The following is a 15547-nucleotide window of genomic DNA, read 5'->3' as shown; positions in this document are numbered from 1 at the left end:
CCTTTCTTCTTCTGTCAGTCTGTTTTTATCAGGCTGCTTAGTATTTACAGAATGCCTTGCTCAGGGTTTAATCCCCAAATGTAGTAGCTAGTTTCATTATTTAGACAAGCACAAGGGCAGCGCTGAGGTGAATGTTGTATCTTTGCAAGTGTAAGGGAACAAATCCAATATCAGGGAGCTGCTTGCCTGAGCTGCTCCATCGCCCAAGACTGCAGCAGCAACATGTTACTTAATTTTGGGGTAAATCCAGCTTGTTACTTCATGGTAGCAGCTTCCAAATACATTCTTCTTTTTGGCTTTTAGAAACTTGTCCTGGCTGCACTCCTACTGTTTTCATTACAGAAATGACCCACTCGATCTGGTAAGAGCTGAAGGCTTGTCTGTTCATGACCTGTTCATCTCTTGTCTTTAGCTTTTACATACTGCATTGATCTAATGTCGATTCTCTGCCAGCTTGGAATAACTGAGCTATATAATGTATATCCACCACTTCTGTCGCATGGTAAGTTTACAGAGCTATGTAACATCACAGACTACTGCTGGTACACGTGTCTTTGTTTTGTACATGTTTGGTGAGCTGAGTTCAGAAACTGCTTTGCATCCTGCCCTGACCTCCTTACCTCTGCATCCCCTGTTACCCATTGATCCTTGCTTAAATGTTGATCTGTAGCAAACACCAGGCCAATTGCAACTGACTGTTCCTGAAACCAGCATTTCATCACTGTGGCATTTCAGTGCTGTAAAACTTGACCATGCCCAGTGAATCTGCCCGGGCTGGCCAGGGGTCCTGGTTCTCATGTCAGAGAGTGAAAGATTCAGGCAGTCCCTTGGAAAAGTCACGGAAATGGGGCCATGATTAAGAGAAGGGCCAGAAGAAATCACACCTGGGATCACACCACCCACCAACAATGGATCCAGAGCAAGGACCTGACGTATTCTTAAAAGAAAGGCAGAGGCATAGAAACCTATTTCTGACAGTTTTGACACTTGTTTTGCTTCCCACAGTCCTGGTGCTTTAGCTAGCAGAGTCCTTATGAACCTAGCGAGTCTGAGAGGGACCAGCAGAGATATGTGGGAGCATGTGGCTGACTCAAGGAAGGGGGGTTTCCAGACTGAGAAGGAAGATGCTGAGCCAGCCTGGTATCACATCAGGATCTGGAAATTTACTACTCTAGGTAATGAGCAGGTTGTTGAACTTGAAGGTGGCAATGACTTCCTATTTCTGACCTGGAAGGGAACTCTCCCGTGAGTGTCCCGTCACTGCAGATCTCTCACAGAGTGCATCCTTCCTGTCTGTCTTCTTCCTCTTATTCCAGACCATGTCCATTTTGCAACCAGGCATGTGTGATCCATGACCAAGTGGCTGCTGTTGGCTGTTCCACCTTATACTACCCTCAGTGCTGCAAAAGATCATCACCAGAGCTGCCTAGGAGCAAGCAGATAACTTGCAAAGCTGATGCCACCCAGCAACATATTGACAGCTACACCTTCAGACCTCAACACACTTCAAGACAGTGGTGGAAGGGAGCATTCTTTCGTAAGAGGTGGCATGTGTAAAGGTGCTAGCTTCCAACAGGAGGAGGACACAACAGCAGGAGTCTTGGGAAGTTTTTGAGTTCTACCTGAAGTGACTGCAGTCACTTCCACTGTGCAACCCAATAAATGCTGCAGAAAAAGCCTTACAACGCAGAGGAGTCTGCTGGGGGGCACATAGCCAACTGCTTAATGCGGAGATGGTTCCTTTGTGTGGAAGCAGAGATGGAGACAGAGATGGGGAAGCAGAGATGGGAACAGAAATGGGGACAGCTGGGCACATATCAGGGCTCTTCTAACCACGAGCTATTTTCTAGCATGGTGCAAAGTAAGATAGCTTAGGCCCAAGATAATCTTGCCAACCCTGGAAAGCTGCTGGATTTTCATCTGTGTTTTCAGTACATTGGGATAATGTTCACTAGCTTAAAATAGTGTGTGCTTATTTTAGCTGTGGGGAAACAAATACGATTTTTGTTTTTGAAAATACATCCAGAATCTGTGGATCAGATTCTCAATGAACTACAAATTGGCATCTTTGTTTCATCACCGTTGTGCTCCCTCTTCTGAACCAGCATCACATTCCATTTCAAAGCCTACTCCTTGAGCCTTCTCACATCCCTCCCTCTGGGCGGCTGCAGTTCAAAGTCATCAAGCAACCATGATTTTGTGGGGTTGGCCTGTCTCATCCCCTCACTCTTGAAAAGCACCTCCTGTTCTGAGACTATCACAATGTCACTCTGCTGCATTTATCGTCTTCCCCACTTTTGCTCTCAGGCTGTTTTTACTTGTATTTCAAGTCACTGGGGTATTTCTAGAATAACTGCTGCTTCCATGTATTGTTTTATAGGGGTAGTGCTAACAATCCAGATGGGTGACTCCAAACTGTGCTTTCACCTTATATAAAAGAGAGGTCTCAGCTGACCAAACTGTAAATGACAGATTATTTGGGTTCAGTATTCAAAGTGCGGTTGTTATCCTAATCCTATTACTCCCATGTGTGTTATTGGCTGTAGAGGTCAGTAAGCCTTAAGCCTGACATGTGAATGGGCCAGTTGAGCTTGAGAAATCTTTGATCCCCTGCTCATAGGCTTTTGAGGGAGTGGTGGAGGAAGACTACTATTTAAATAAGTGTTTATTCTATTTGAAGAAGCTGAATTGCAGTCTGGGGGTGCAGTTCGATCACTCCCAAAGCTGCAGGCAGAACAAGCTGAGACATTACTTGGCGCTGTATTTTAAGACCTTACAAGCCCATGATGAGATGCACCCAAATGAATCTGGAAGGACTGAAGCCTAGGGATGTGGCTGAAGGTAAGAGTCCTAAGAAATGCAGTAGGTGCAGGCCATGGTAGTCGATGAGCTCTGTAACCAGCCTTCCCCATTCAGAATAGTCTGTCCTTCTCCCTCGACATCTTACACTACTACAGTTTCTTCCTGACAGTTTACTTCATGAGATCAGACAAGCACTTCCCCTTTTACCCCCTCAAGATAGTCAGCTTTTGAAACAAAATAGCAGCAGTTATTTTCTTTCCCTGATGTACACAAACACGAAAGGAAATGTGATTCTGAATGTTAGTTTCTCCTAGGAGAGAAGTGCCCCATTTTCTCCTAACTTAGTCCTGAATTGCTCTGCAAGAGATTTTGCCAATGTTACTCACAAAGGGGTTTTGTCATCAGCATCAGACTCCCTCCTACTTCAGTTTATGTAAGTAACAAGATGCTTGGGTCACTTGTCTAGTGCTGGCTGCTGTGCCACCCATTTGAATTTAAAAGCATCTTCTCTCTATTATTAGTTAATGGCTGTTTATGCACAAATAATTCTTCCTCTAAGTAAATTATACCTTTGATCTCTGTAAATGGACACAGAAACCTAGGCCCATGCTAGAAGAAGTAGAGCCTGTTGTCCTCAGTGATATTTTGATCCTGTATTCTTTGTGCACCTCCATCTGCTGCTGCAGCCAGGCTCTGGTGTCCAGCATGCCAAGGTAAGAAACGCAGCCGTGGTAAGAAGTAGCAGCGCTATAGTTCAGGCAGTTGTGGCAAGGTTTGATAAAACATGACCACCAAAGTAGCTCCTGAAATGAAGGAGAGCTGTTTCGCTTGGCAAGAGCTGGCAAAGGGAGGAAACTGCCCTTCATAGTGAATTAGGTGGAGTTCTGTGCTTTAGTGCGTGCTTGATGTTAATGGGTGGTAGGGACACTGGTTGGACTGAAACTAAAGTTCTTGAGTCTATTCATAGGATATGGGTAGTGGCCCTGTGAAATGCTGACAGAGTGACACCAAACCATGGGAAATAAATCTAGTCTCAGATCTTAATAAATCTAAGGCAATGCTGACTTTTATTTTTCATGAAGGCTTGTTGATCCCAGCCAGTTCTGTGCACATACCTGACAGATGAGTTCACACTCCGAGTGACGCTCAGATCTGTGACCGAATTTTGCTTTGCTTTTTGGGCTGCCTAAAGCTTAGAAATGCTGGCCCCAGGATCAGTGTGCTCCTTATGCTCCTTGTGATGGGCTTTTGCTAGTTAGCCACACAGATTTCCTTCTTGGGTTGTAAAGACTCTCAACCTATTACTTGGGAAGGCCAGAAGAGGAAAAGCCAGTGTGATGATCCGTGTGCTCTGTATCCACACCACTCAGTTTCCTAGTTCCTTTGTTTCCTTCTCTGCAGGACTAAGTATCTCAGACTAGAAACCCTCATGGACCCACATCAAAAGAAGATGTTCAAGTGAAGCCCAATCTAAACAGGCTGAAGCCAAATGAGATTTTATTGTAACAGGGGAAGAGAGCAGGACACTGCACAAGAGGGAGCTAACATTTGTGTGGTGCATGCACAGCATCAGTCATTTCTTTTGACCGTACAAGATAGTTCCTGCTGCTGGCCGACGTGGGGTCATTTACCAGCTTATCTAATTATACAAAACCCAAAGACTCCATTGGCAAATATTGCTGCTCTTGGAACATGTATTTTTCACTGGAAACCCCAAATTTGTGGAATTAATTCTTGTGTATCCCTTTCTGAGAGCACAGAACCAGTCAGCTCCCTGGCAGCCGACTCTGAAAGCTCAGCCTTGCTTGACCTGGGGGAAAGAAGCAAACTGGCTAGAAGTATAAATGTGTATGTTTTCAATAAATAAATACATAACTCAGTTTGATGGTGACAAGAATGGCGGATGTCTGATGAACCTTAGCTTAAGAAAATAGATTACAGCGCTCAGCTGGTTTCACCTCACAGTTACAGCAGCTGAAGTCTCAGCAAGTTTTAAAATGCAGTTAAAAAACAGAGCTTCTGCAGTTTTTCAGCAGAGTGTCTTAATTGTCTCTTTTGCAAGAAATCTAAACTTATGTGAAACTGGTCTTTAGCCCATTGGACATTAGTTATATAGGAAGGGTCTTCAATGTTAACTCTGTATGGTGTGAGCTGGGAATGTGAATAAGCCCAAATTCACAGCTTCCAGCTACCTGCAGCCCGTGGAGGAATGAAATGGGACAGATTGTTTGCAAAGTAGCTGAGCAGGTGGGAAAATACTAATCTGAGCAGAGATTATGCTGCAGAATTGTACACTTTGCTGATTATTGCCAGTAGTAAAAATTGTCATTGCATTTTATGTAACTGAATCATGAATGACCTAAAGTTGGAAACGGTGTCGGCGAGTTGTTAATAGCCTTATGCAAATAAAGGTGTTGCTTGAAGTGCAATGATTTAAAACAGAAAAAGAGGAAGTGATGAAAAAGTTGTAGTATTTCCTCATGAGGAAGGGAAATTATCTGAATATGCTTTAACTGCCTGTGTACCAAACCTGAAGGTGTTCTGCTGTTAGGAGCCTGTGCCTTCGTTACCTGGTTTTTAAGCTGCTCAGAGGAATCTTAGCCTAACACGGCCATAGCTTTCTGTCTATGGATATAGCAGGTTCCTAGCAGCTGTGGCCAGAAAAGCTTATTCTAATTTTGGAGACGGAGCCTTCCTTCTCCCATGGGATGTAGGCCAGGCAGCCCCACACTCTGTAAGGATCCGTGCCCCAGGCTCTGCTCCCCCCAGGCTCCTGGGAAGCACCCATGCTGGTGTCCCTGCAGTCTCCCACTGACCACCCTGCGCATGGTCAGTGCCCAAGGGTGGCCAAAAGCTCCTCAGATGGACGCGCTAAAAGTCATTCACATCCACTGTAGCTTCACTTGCCAGAAGGCAGCCCGGATCCGGAGTGTGGGGAGCCAGCCCTGGCCGTGCCATGGCATGGTTTCCCAAGGAGAGGAGCATGCAGGGAGAGGCTCACTCATGCTACTGACATACCCCGAGAGACTAAAGCGTGGCTGAGGCAGAGCTTGGTGCTGGCAGGAGGTGCTGTGAAAGCTCCTTGGTAGCTGTCAGGTCCGGGGCTGTGCAATCAGTCAGGGAAGCTGTCTGGAATGTAGGGCATTGGGACAGCTGCACCAGGTCAGGCCAGGAGCTCGGGAACGCCACAACGCTTTGAGTTTGGAAAGGGTGACAGATACGTGTGCTGGCTGGTACCAGCGCCAGGAGGTGGAGCCCAGCCGCACGGCTGCCTTAAGTGTTACCCAGTGTAACCAGTAAGAGGTGCATCTGACCATGTGTGGAACCTTGGAGTGTGACACTGGAGAAAGAGGGGACCAAAGTCATCCTAAGACTTGAGAAAGCAGGTAACTTTTAAGAGTTTGTCACTTCTGATTTCAGACTTTGATCTTTAGAAATGTGCTTTATTTTTTTCTGCCAATTGATATTAATTTTCCCACTAAAAAGAGAAAAGGGGAATTTTAATATTCTGGTGCAATTTCCATGATACCTTCGCTGGACAGAGGAGCTTCAGAATGTCATACTCTTGTTAGTATTATTTATGTGTTAGAAAAAGAGATGGGCATTATTAGGTATACATAATTTTAAGGGGAAAAATATGAATAATATAAATATAGCAAAAATCTAAAGAAATGAGAGCTGTATTTGCCTTTTTATTGCTTCCTGCCTACAGTAACAACCTATTCCTCCTTTCAGTTCTCCTCCCCTTTTAAAAATACAAAGTATTGTTTCCTATACATAAAAATGTTAGTAAAAAAGGCCAAGAAAGCCTGTCATACCATATGTAATGTTTTACATCTTCCATTTTTTCTTCAGGGTTTGGTACCATACTGTTGGATGCCAGGGAAGTCTATTAGCCAGCCGTGACAGGACAAAACTATACATTTATTATCAGAAGCTCACCAACTAACCAGTACTAGTTTTACAGTCATTTCTGTCTAATGATACTGCTTATGATGCTGTAGGGAAGGCTGAAGATCAAAGAGTAAACTGCAGATTTCACAATGTTTTCATGGCAAAACAATGTGATGATTTAGCTACTGCACTGGAACCTGCAAACCTCCATTAAGTGTGTCTTTCCTGGGATTACTTTGGCTACCATTTTCTTTCCTGGCTTCATATACCTCTGTCCAGGACCGGTGATCTGAAGTTGCTTTAGTCTGGTTTAGCATTTCGATAGAGCTGAGACCTTTCTTTAGAGAAGCTTGCAACTGTTTTCCATGGGGGTATTTCAGGCCCAGAAACATTCCCATTTTAGACCTGAGAGCAGGTGCTCAAAAGCTGTTTACAAAGGACGGAGTGTCCGGGTTGTTGGGATTGGATGGAGTTTCAGGAGCTGCTCCAGAGCAGCTGTATTGGCACAGCAGCTGCCTCCACTTCCCTCCCTGACCCTCCATGCCCAAGGCAGCCACCCATTTTGGACAAGGCAGCAGCATTCAGGCTGGGAATGCCGGGCTGGTGAGGCCCAATGATGATTTCTGGATAGTAGGGAGCTTTTTTGCCAATGGCCCTTATGGCATCCCATGATTGCTCCATCCCTTGTAAGCCAGGTCCTGCTTTGGAGAGTAATTGCTTTGCACCACAGTGCTGGTAATGGAGAAACAGCTGCATGTATCTTAGGGTGCTGGTGCTGTGACATTCAACATACCTGGTTCAAGCAGCAGAGGAGGAAGAAACCATGGAACTCCTGGTGACCTAACTCCTCCTGGATTAACTTTACCCAATGAAGCTTTGCTGATGACCAAAGTGAAGGGGTAGCCACAATCATAATGGTAAAAGTCATCTAGAGATTTGGCCAAGCATCACTCCAAAGGCAGCAGACCAGTGTGAGGACCTCCTCGGCATGCAGGATGGCATTCCTGCAGCTGGAAGCTTGCTGTCCCACAGTCACTGTTAGGGCTAGCAAGGATACTAGTCACAGAGCCACAGACTGGTTTGGGTTGGAAGAGACCTTAAAGCTCATCCAGTTCCAACCCCCTGCCACGGGCAGGGACACCTTCCACTAGAGCAGGTTGCTCCAAGCCCCTGTGTCCAACCTGGCCTTGAACACTGCCAGGGATGGGGCAGCCACAGCTTCTCTGGGCAACCATTCCTCAGCCTATTGCCATAGGGGTGTGTACTGCACCAGAAGTAGCTGGTGGCACGGATCTGCAAGTGTGGAGGTCACTGCAGTGAGCTCTTTGCAAGTCTTGAGATTCCCAAAACTGGGAGCGTGACATGTACATGCTGGTTCAAAATAACGTTTATTTGAAACCTGCCTTGTTTTCTGCTGCACTGGGAGATGGTCACTTGGGTTGGAGAAAGGATTTAACTTGTGAAACGCCTGAAGGTCTCGGAGATGAAGAGGTGCAACGCTCCTGCCTATTAATTGGTCCTGGCATTGGCAAACTGAGGAAAGAGCTATTACGTGTGGCTGAAGGGCAGAGCTGAGCTCTGCAGGAGGGAGCTCTGCAGCAGCGTGGCACTGAGGGAAGGCCTGTGGTGTAGGGATGTGTGAAGAGACGCTGTTGTGAGAGAACACTTAATGCGAGCAGTGGTGGGGCTGTGGTTGGGCTTGAGGTTACAGGGCTGGGTGGGAACATGGTGATAACACCACGTAGGTTCAGGGAACTGTTTTTACAGGTACCTGCCTCACTCTTTTGCTCGGTTGCTGATTGCGTGTGTGGTCTGTCTGCTATTCTGCAAGAACAACTCCCTTCAAGTCTGCCTCTGTGGCCAAGAGCTCAAGCAACTTTTATTTCTTTACTTCTTATTTCTCTCTGAAGAGAATTACAAAACCATAGAACCATAGAATGTTTGGGTTGGAAGGAACCTTTAAGCTCATCCAGTTCCAACCCCCTGCCATGGGCAGGGACACCTTCCACTAGAGCAGGTTGCTCCAAGCCCCTGTGTCCAACCTGGCCTTGAACACTGCCAGGGATAGAAACAGACAAACACCAGCAGGCTCTGTCTCTATGTCTCTTGTTTAGGCATTGTTTTCATGGTGTCTCGATACTGCAAGTGCTGAGAAAAAAGAAATAGTCCAGTGTTTATAGCAGCAGTGATGCAATGTTCATTCCTCTCAGCTCTGCAGTTACACTCCCATAGTCGTCTCCCAGGCCTGGGAGATGGGAGATACTGGGTGGAAAAATTGAACACACACTTTCTGCACAGGAGCACTATTGGCATGGGCCTTGTTTTAAGGAGCTAACAGTGATGAATGGCTACTGGGATGAGCGGGAAGAGAGGGGATTTGCATGGGCTGGGAACATGGGCTGGCCAAGCGAGGACTGTGATGTACAGGGGGATCTGCAATGCTAATTGCAGGGCTGAATTAGCAAACAGGTTGTTGGTGTTTGCCAGGTGGCTTTTGTGCATCAGTGAAGTGCCCAACGTTATCCCAGCATCTCCTGAGCGGAGCAGGAGTGAGCAGGGAGCATGCAGGTGGTGGCACAGCACCCAGCCTGGAACTGGGCATGCAGGATTAGTGTGGTGTTCAGCTACAGAGGATGCCCTGTTTCATTGCCCATGGCAGGGGCTGCACTCATCCTGCTGCTGCCTCGCTGCTGCAGACAGGCGCCCACTGCTGGCCTGAGCAAAGGGCTAGGACATGCAGTGTAAGGGGCCAGAGAAAAGAGGATCTACACAGTCCGGCCAGGAGGCAGTGGAAATGGAAGAGGGAGTACTGGTTTGCCAGGTCCCTTTGCTATGCAAGCGCCAGCGCAGCAATCTATGTTGCAGATGAGATTTCCTGGTGTGGTTCCCATTTCAAACAGGTGATGGGAAGAGGAGAGGCTGGAAGGGACCGGGCCTGGAAAAGTGCCTTCAACTCTAAATGTTTGTACCTGCTGATTATTCCAGCAGACCAGCTGAAGTCAAGGTGACCCACAGGGCTTTTGGCAGGATGATGGTGAAAGTCTGTTCAAAATCAAGGGATGGGTTTTAGCAAGTTTTGATGTGTGTTCTGTATTTCTTTGAGAGGTCTTTTATCACATGAAGAGGCTTTGCTGTACTTTCATCCTCGTCTAAACCCAGCCTCTTCTTTTGAATGCTATTTCCATAGACCTCTTCCTTTTCGCTTACTGTACCTTGGCACTTTTTCCTGGCATACTCAAAAAGCAAATTCCTCAACTCACTCTTCTGCTCTTCCTCACAAAATTCACCTCTCCTTTTGTTCAGTACTGACTATTGTTTGTAATCACGCTGAATGGCTTCTGTCATTATGTTCTGTGCGTACTTGCACCAGGAAGGCCAGGTTGGACGAGGCTTGGAGCAACCTGGTCTAGTGGAAGGTGTCCCTGCTCATGGCAGGGCATTGGAACTAGATGAGCTTTAAGGTCCCTTCCAACCAACACCGTTCTATGACTCTATGATTCTGTGTTGTCACTCAACAACACCTCTTCCTTTTGAAGCTTTCTGTCCATTAAAACTTTTTGGAGTGGCTTCACAATGTGTTCTCCCTCCTTGTGCTGAGAAGGATTTGTTCCATCTCTGCTCCATTCATTGCACAGCTTTTCACAATGTTCCTTACGTTGCTTATTGTCAGCCATGAGCTTCCACTCATCCTTGTCTTAACTCACCTGTCTAAATTCTCTCTTTTATCTGGCAATACGACCCCCATGTTCCCATTTTTAATGTTGCCCACTGTTTAATGCTGCTGTCTCTGATCAGCCATCAGGGTGAGGGACGTGATGCTTAGACTGTCCTCTCCTTTTGTATTCTACTTCAGCTTCCTGCTCTTGGTTCTGCAGCTCACCTTCAGCTCTTCCTTCAGCTCTGAACCCTTCCCTGGACTGGTTAGGATAGGTGTAATAGCTACTAAAACAAATCACAGACTTTCTTTGGTTTTGTTTCCTGTGTGTATGAACTACTTGAAACCCATTTAGGTTTTATTAAAGCCCAGTAAGGGGTTACAACGCTGCCCACTGCAGAGGAAAGTTCTCCAGAGCACACTGGCACACGACTTCCCAAAATAGTTGATGTGTGTCTCTGGAGGAACGCAGTGCCCCGTTTAGGTGCACACTGCACTGCTGAAACGCTGCTGAAAAGCACCCGACGTGGGGTTCAAATCCATCACCACCAGAAGCACACACACCAGCGCCGGTGGGTACATGCCAACGTCTTCACACAGGCTGCTAATTTTAGGTTTTAACCTTTCCAGTGCCCCGGAGATGCTTTCAAACCCTCCAGAACCACTGACCTCTTCAGAAGACATTGGCCTAAATGCTTTACAAGTGCTTTACATTGTTAAAAAAGCATTAATGAAGCTTTATAGAAATGAGTAATCTTTAATAATCGGCTTCAGCTTCTCGGGCAGCGCACAACTGCTTATTTTGAGAGAAATGCTTGGTGCAGCTTGAGAAAGAACAGCCAATCCCCCTGCCAGCAGAGGAATGAACACCAAGAGGATGCAGTAGCTCCTCAAGTATCCCTAATTTCAGACATCCTCGGTGACGTTGGCTTTCAGAACTGGAAGTGCCTGGCTGTGACTGCACGCATACATGTGCACCTTATGAAACAATTGATTGCTCAATGAGCATTTCTAATTAGTATTTTCCTTTTAAATGCGCCATTTGCCTTCTTCACAGGAGGCATTTTTGCCATGTGCAGTTTTTATTGGAGTAAACATGCTCCCTTCAGGTAGCTCCTTCAAGCCAGTTCAGAGGTATCTTGACCCTCTTCTCATTTTCTCCCTTCCCAGGACTCCTTCCTTTAATCCCTTATGTTTTCCGAAGTGAACCCTGTTACATAGTCATATTGACCCCAAGAGTTACAGGCTGAAAGGACCAGGGCAGACAAGGGGTTATATCAGGTAAGAGATCGATTTTAAGCACAAGGTCATATACTTTTTAGATTTAATGTCTTTGTAACAAGCAAGACTTCAGGTTATTAATCATTTTTATATTCAGTTACTGCAGCACCACTGTACTACATGAGGTGAAGGGTCTGCTGCTGGTTTTCTCTTTGTACTTTATGTTGTTTGGGGTCCTTTTTGCTTTCCCAGCCAGAGGATGAAAAATGGACTGAACGGTCTCACTTCTAACTAAATCTGTTAAGTTCTGAGTTTTAGCTCAGCAGGAAAATGGTTGAAGGTTCCAATTGTTTAAGATCTTTGTGAAAATAATTCACATGCCAAAATCAGTTGACATTATCAGTCTATCTATCTCCAGGAACTTTGCCTTTTAATTGCTAATTCTGACTGTTTTGCAAAGCTGCAGTTTACCTGACCCCAGGGAAAAGCAGAGCTGGTTTAGATATGAAAATCTGAGACTGGTTTGCTCCAGAAAGAATCAACCCCGGAGTCCTGAGCATCTCTGGAAGTGTTCACAAACTGTGTAGACAAGGCCCATAGTGACATAGTTTAGTGGTGGCCTTGGCAGTGCTGGGGAATGGTTGGACTTGATGATCTTGAAGGTCTTTTCCAACCTCATTGGTTCTATGATTCTATGATATGCTACTACATCAGGTAGTTTCTGTGAAGGAGCGCTATCTGTCAGCTGCTGCACAGAGCACAAGGCTGTGCACGCTTCCAAGGAAGAGCCTAAGGAGGCAAAAGGAGGACTATCCTGAGGCCAGAAGTTTGTGTAGAACGTAGTTAACAGAACGTAGAAGAGTTTGGGTTGGAAGAGACCTTCAAAGCTCATCTAGTCCAACCCCCTGGAATGAGCAGGGACATCTTCAACTAGATCACGTTGCTCAGAACCAGATCCAGCTTGGCCTTGAGTATCTCCAGGGATGGTGCATCTAAAAGGTGAAGATATGTTATGCCCAGGATTGATATCTAACGTTTAGGAGAGCAAAGTAGGTGGCGGCTAATAAGGAATTGGTGGTTCCTCCTTTCCCTCAGCAGTAAGGAGCAGGAGGGAGAGTCATCCTTCTAGGAAGGAGAACGCTGCCAGTTACCTGCCTACATCAACCCCACAACGTTGCACAAGGCCTCATTTAGTACCCAGTAATGAACTTAATTCAAGCAGGCACGTCCCTGCCCTTGCCACGCTGCTCCACATTACGGACTCGCAAGTTTGCTTATGCTAAAGGGCAGAGCAAAAATAAATTTCCATACTCCCAGGCATGTTCCATCAGCCTGTGTTGGAGCATGGGCCGGTGTCCAAATAGTTTGGGTATGAAGTGAATCTGAGCTCCAGGACAGGCTCAGACCTGCTCTTGAAATTGCACCGCGATGACAACAGGGTCCTGCTTTTCTATTCGCAGTTGATCGGCTGCCACCGCTGCGACCTCCAGCCGCGACAGCAGCACCCTGCACACCCCGGCCCGGAACTAACCTTGGCTGCCTGCGCTTGGCAGGGACGGGGGCGCCCCGCTTTGTGCTACTGTGGAGCAGGAACGGGCAGAAGGTTTGTCGGTTGGGAATTCGATACTAACCAGGCGAAGCTGTAGCTCAGGTAGACAAAGATGCTCTTGTGAATGGTGTTTTTGTGTGCAACAGTTTCCATTTGGGTCATAGAGACTGAAAAACTACACAGAGACACGGTGTTTTATTTAGTTTGGGGAATGGCTTGTGCGGGGGGGGTTCGGTTGGGCTCCCCAGCGCTGGCACCAAGGGTGGGGGGGGGAGCACCGGGAGAGGTGCCACCGCAGCGCACGGCCCCCTCCTCACCCCAGGCTCTGCCGGGCGCACGGTGGTGCCGGGGTGTCGCGGCGGTGCCGGGCTCCGCGTCCCCGCCGTGTGTGCCCGGTTCCTCCCGGGCCGCCCCGGGCGGGACTACAGCTCCCAGCGCCGCGCGGAGCCGCCGTGACATCATGTGCGGTGGCTCGGCGGTCACATGCCTCGCCGGCCCCTTTGTTTTGAGCGGCGCTGGCAGCGCGACCGGCGGCGGCGGCGAGGCCCGAGCGCACCGCACCGGATCGCACCGCTCCGCTCACCCACCGACCCGACCCGACCCGACCCCCGGGCGGCGGGGCCCGTTTCCGGCTGTGAGTGCGGGGCTCGGGCAGCGGCGGGGCAGGAGCACCCCGGGGAGGGGCGCGGGGCTCCGCCGAGGCGCGACTATTGCGGGGCCGGGACGCGGGGCCGGAAGGACCGTTACCCGCGGCGGTGGGGCCGGCGCGTCCCTGCCGGGCAGCGCGGGGAGACCGCTGCCCCGGTGGGGAAGGGCGGTCGGTAGCGCCGGTGCCCTGGGACCTGTCGGCTGATGTGTTATCGTGTATCCCCTCACTGCGTGCGGGCAGCGGGGCACAGCGGGGCGCGGCGAGTCCGGCCGGCCGCGGGCGAGCGGGGCTCGGGGGGTGCCGCTACCGGTGTCCCCCCCCCCGGTCCCGCGGCGGTTTCGTAACGCGGCGCTGCCCCGAGCCCCTCCGGTCCCCCCCCGGCGGCGGCGGCGGCGGCGGCGCTGCGGGCCCGCGGGCGCGGATTGGCCGGGGCGGCGCGGGGAGGCGGGGCGGCGGGGCGGCTGTCGCTAGGGCGGCCCGGGGTGAAGGTGAGCTGGAGGGCGCGCCTGCGCGCGGCCGTACCGGGCCGGGAGGTGGTGGCGGCACTGCGCATGCGCGGTCTGTAACCGGGAGGGGGTGGCTCGGGAGGAGGGGGTGATGTTTCTCTGTCGCGGGTTCGAGTCCCGGTCCCGTCCTGTCCCGCTACCGGCTCCGGGGTCTGTCCCGCGGGTGCGGCTGTGAGGCTGGCCCGCTGCAGCACCGGGTTAAAGCCCGGCCTCGCCGGTGCCCGCGGTGTTGTCGGTGTGTTTGCCGTGTTCGGTGCCGGTGACTCCCCGCGTCCCGCCCGGCGCTGCCGCGTTGTCACAGAGCGGGCGGGCGGCCCGCCCCGCTGCACCGGCACACCCCCCCGGAGCTGCTCGGGGTCGCCGGGTTGGCTCGGGGGGTGCTTTGGGATTGTATTTAGTTTGGATGATGCGTTGTTCCCTTATATAGCAAAATGGGGCAGCAGCAAGTTGGGAATGCTTTGGGATAAAGCTGTAGGAATAGGGCCCTTGGGGAGGCTCCCACATTGCTGCATGTCCAGAACCCCATTCCATTAGGCAAAGGCATTGTCCCTGGGTGTGAGCAATGAGGTCTGTGTTCTGCTTTTCCCGGGTACGTGTGAAAATGATAGTGCAGTTCTGTCCCTCTCCGCAGCACAGCACAGCTCAGCACGCAGAGCTGTGTTCTTTCCCCTCCTGTGGGGGCATGACCTTCCCACTTGCAGAGAAATCGCCTACAGACTTGTGCACAGCTTAAAGCTGTTCCTTTTTGCTGCATGTTTTTGTTTGGTTTTACATCATAATCACGAGTCTCACTTCCGAATCAGTTCCTGGTTTTGCTGTGTGATTTTTGAGGGCACTTAAGGGCTGCTTCTGTGTGTCATTAACTCGATTACTATTGAATTTTGGCCGTCAGAGTTTGTTTGTTTTAGTCGAAGTAGTGTCTTACATTAGAATTAAAAGCTGCTACAAACTGCTTACCATGTCAGTCACCTTGTTCACTTCGATTTCTTGTTTACTAGTTATTCAGTATTCTTAAAGACTTCATCTGAAAGGCATTAAAATCCTCAATTTCTGTTGTTAATGTTTTTTTAAGCCCTTTAAAACAAACAACTTTATGGTCTTTTTTTTGTATCATAACAAAAGAAGGAGGAGAAGTAAACGCTGTGTTTGGTGGGGGGAAAGGTTATGGGATTTTTTTCCCCTCCCCTCTCTCACTTCAAAAGAAAACAACAAGAGCACGTGTTGTGGTTTAGCCAGCGTGTTGCAGTAGATACAACTGGGAGTTTGTTTTC

At 48.9% G+C, this 15547-nt stretch overlaps 1 protein-coding gene across 4 annotated transcripts in view; it reads left to right on the top strand.

Moving 5' to 3' along the window:
* Positions 1–15547, top strand: part of KLHL24 (kelch like family member 24) — an 82838-nt gene that overhangs the window by 46285 nt on the left and 21006 nt on the right. The window contains exons 2-3 of one of the 4 annotated variants that reach the window (XM_030496351.1): positions 11522–11632; positions 13033–13175. The gene's annotated coding sequence lies outside the window, so the exon portion shown is untranslated. Of the gene's footprint in view, positions 1–11521; positions 11633–13032; positions 13176–13204; positions 13224–13612; positions 13756–15547 lie in introns of those variants that run through there. The other 3 variants (XM_030496354.1, XM_030496353.1, XM_030496352.1) reach the window with 3 other exon arrangements.

The sequence above is a fragment of the Strigops habroptila genome, chromosome 8 (genome assembly GCF_004027225.2).
Source record: "Strigops habroptila isolate Jane chromosome 8, bStrHab1.2.pri, whole genome shotgun sequence".
Taxonomy (NCBI): Eukaryota; Metazoa; Chordata; class Aves; order Psittaciformes; family Psittacidae; genus Strigops; species Strigops habroptila.
The sequence above is the reverse complement of the archived record's forward strand: the minus strand, read 5'-3'. Positions and strand labels throughout refer to the sequence as shown.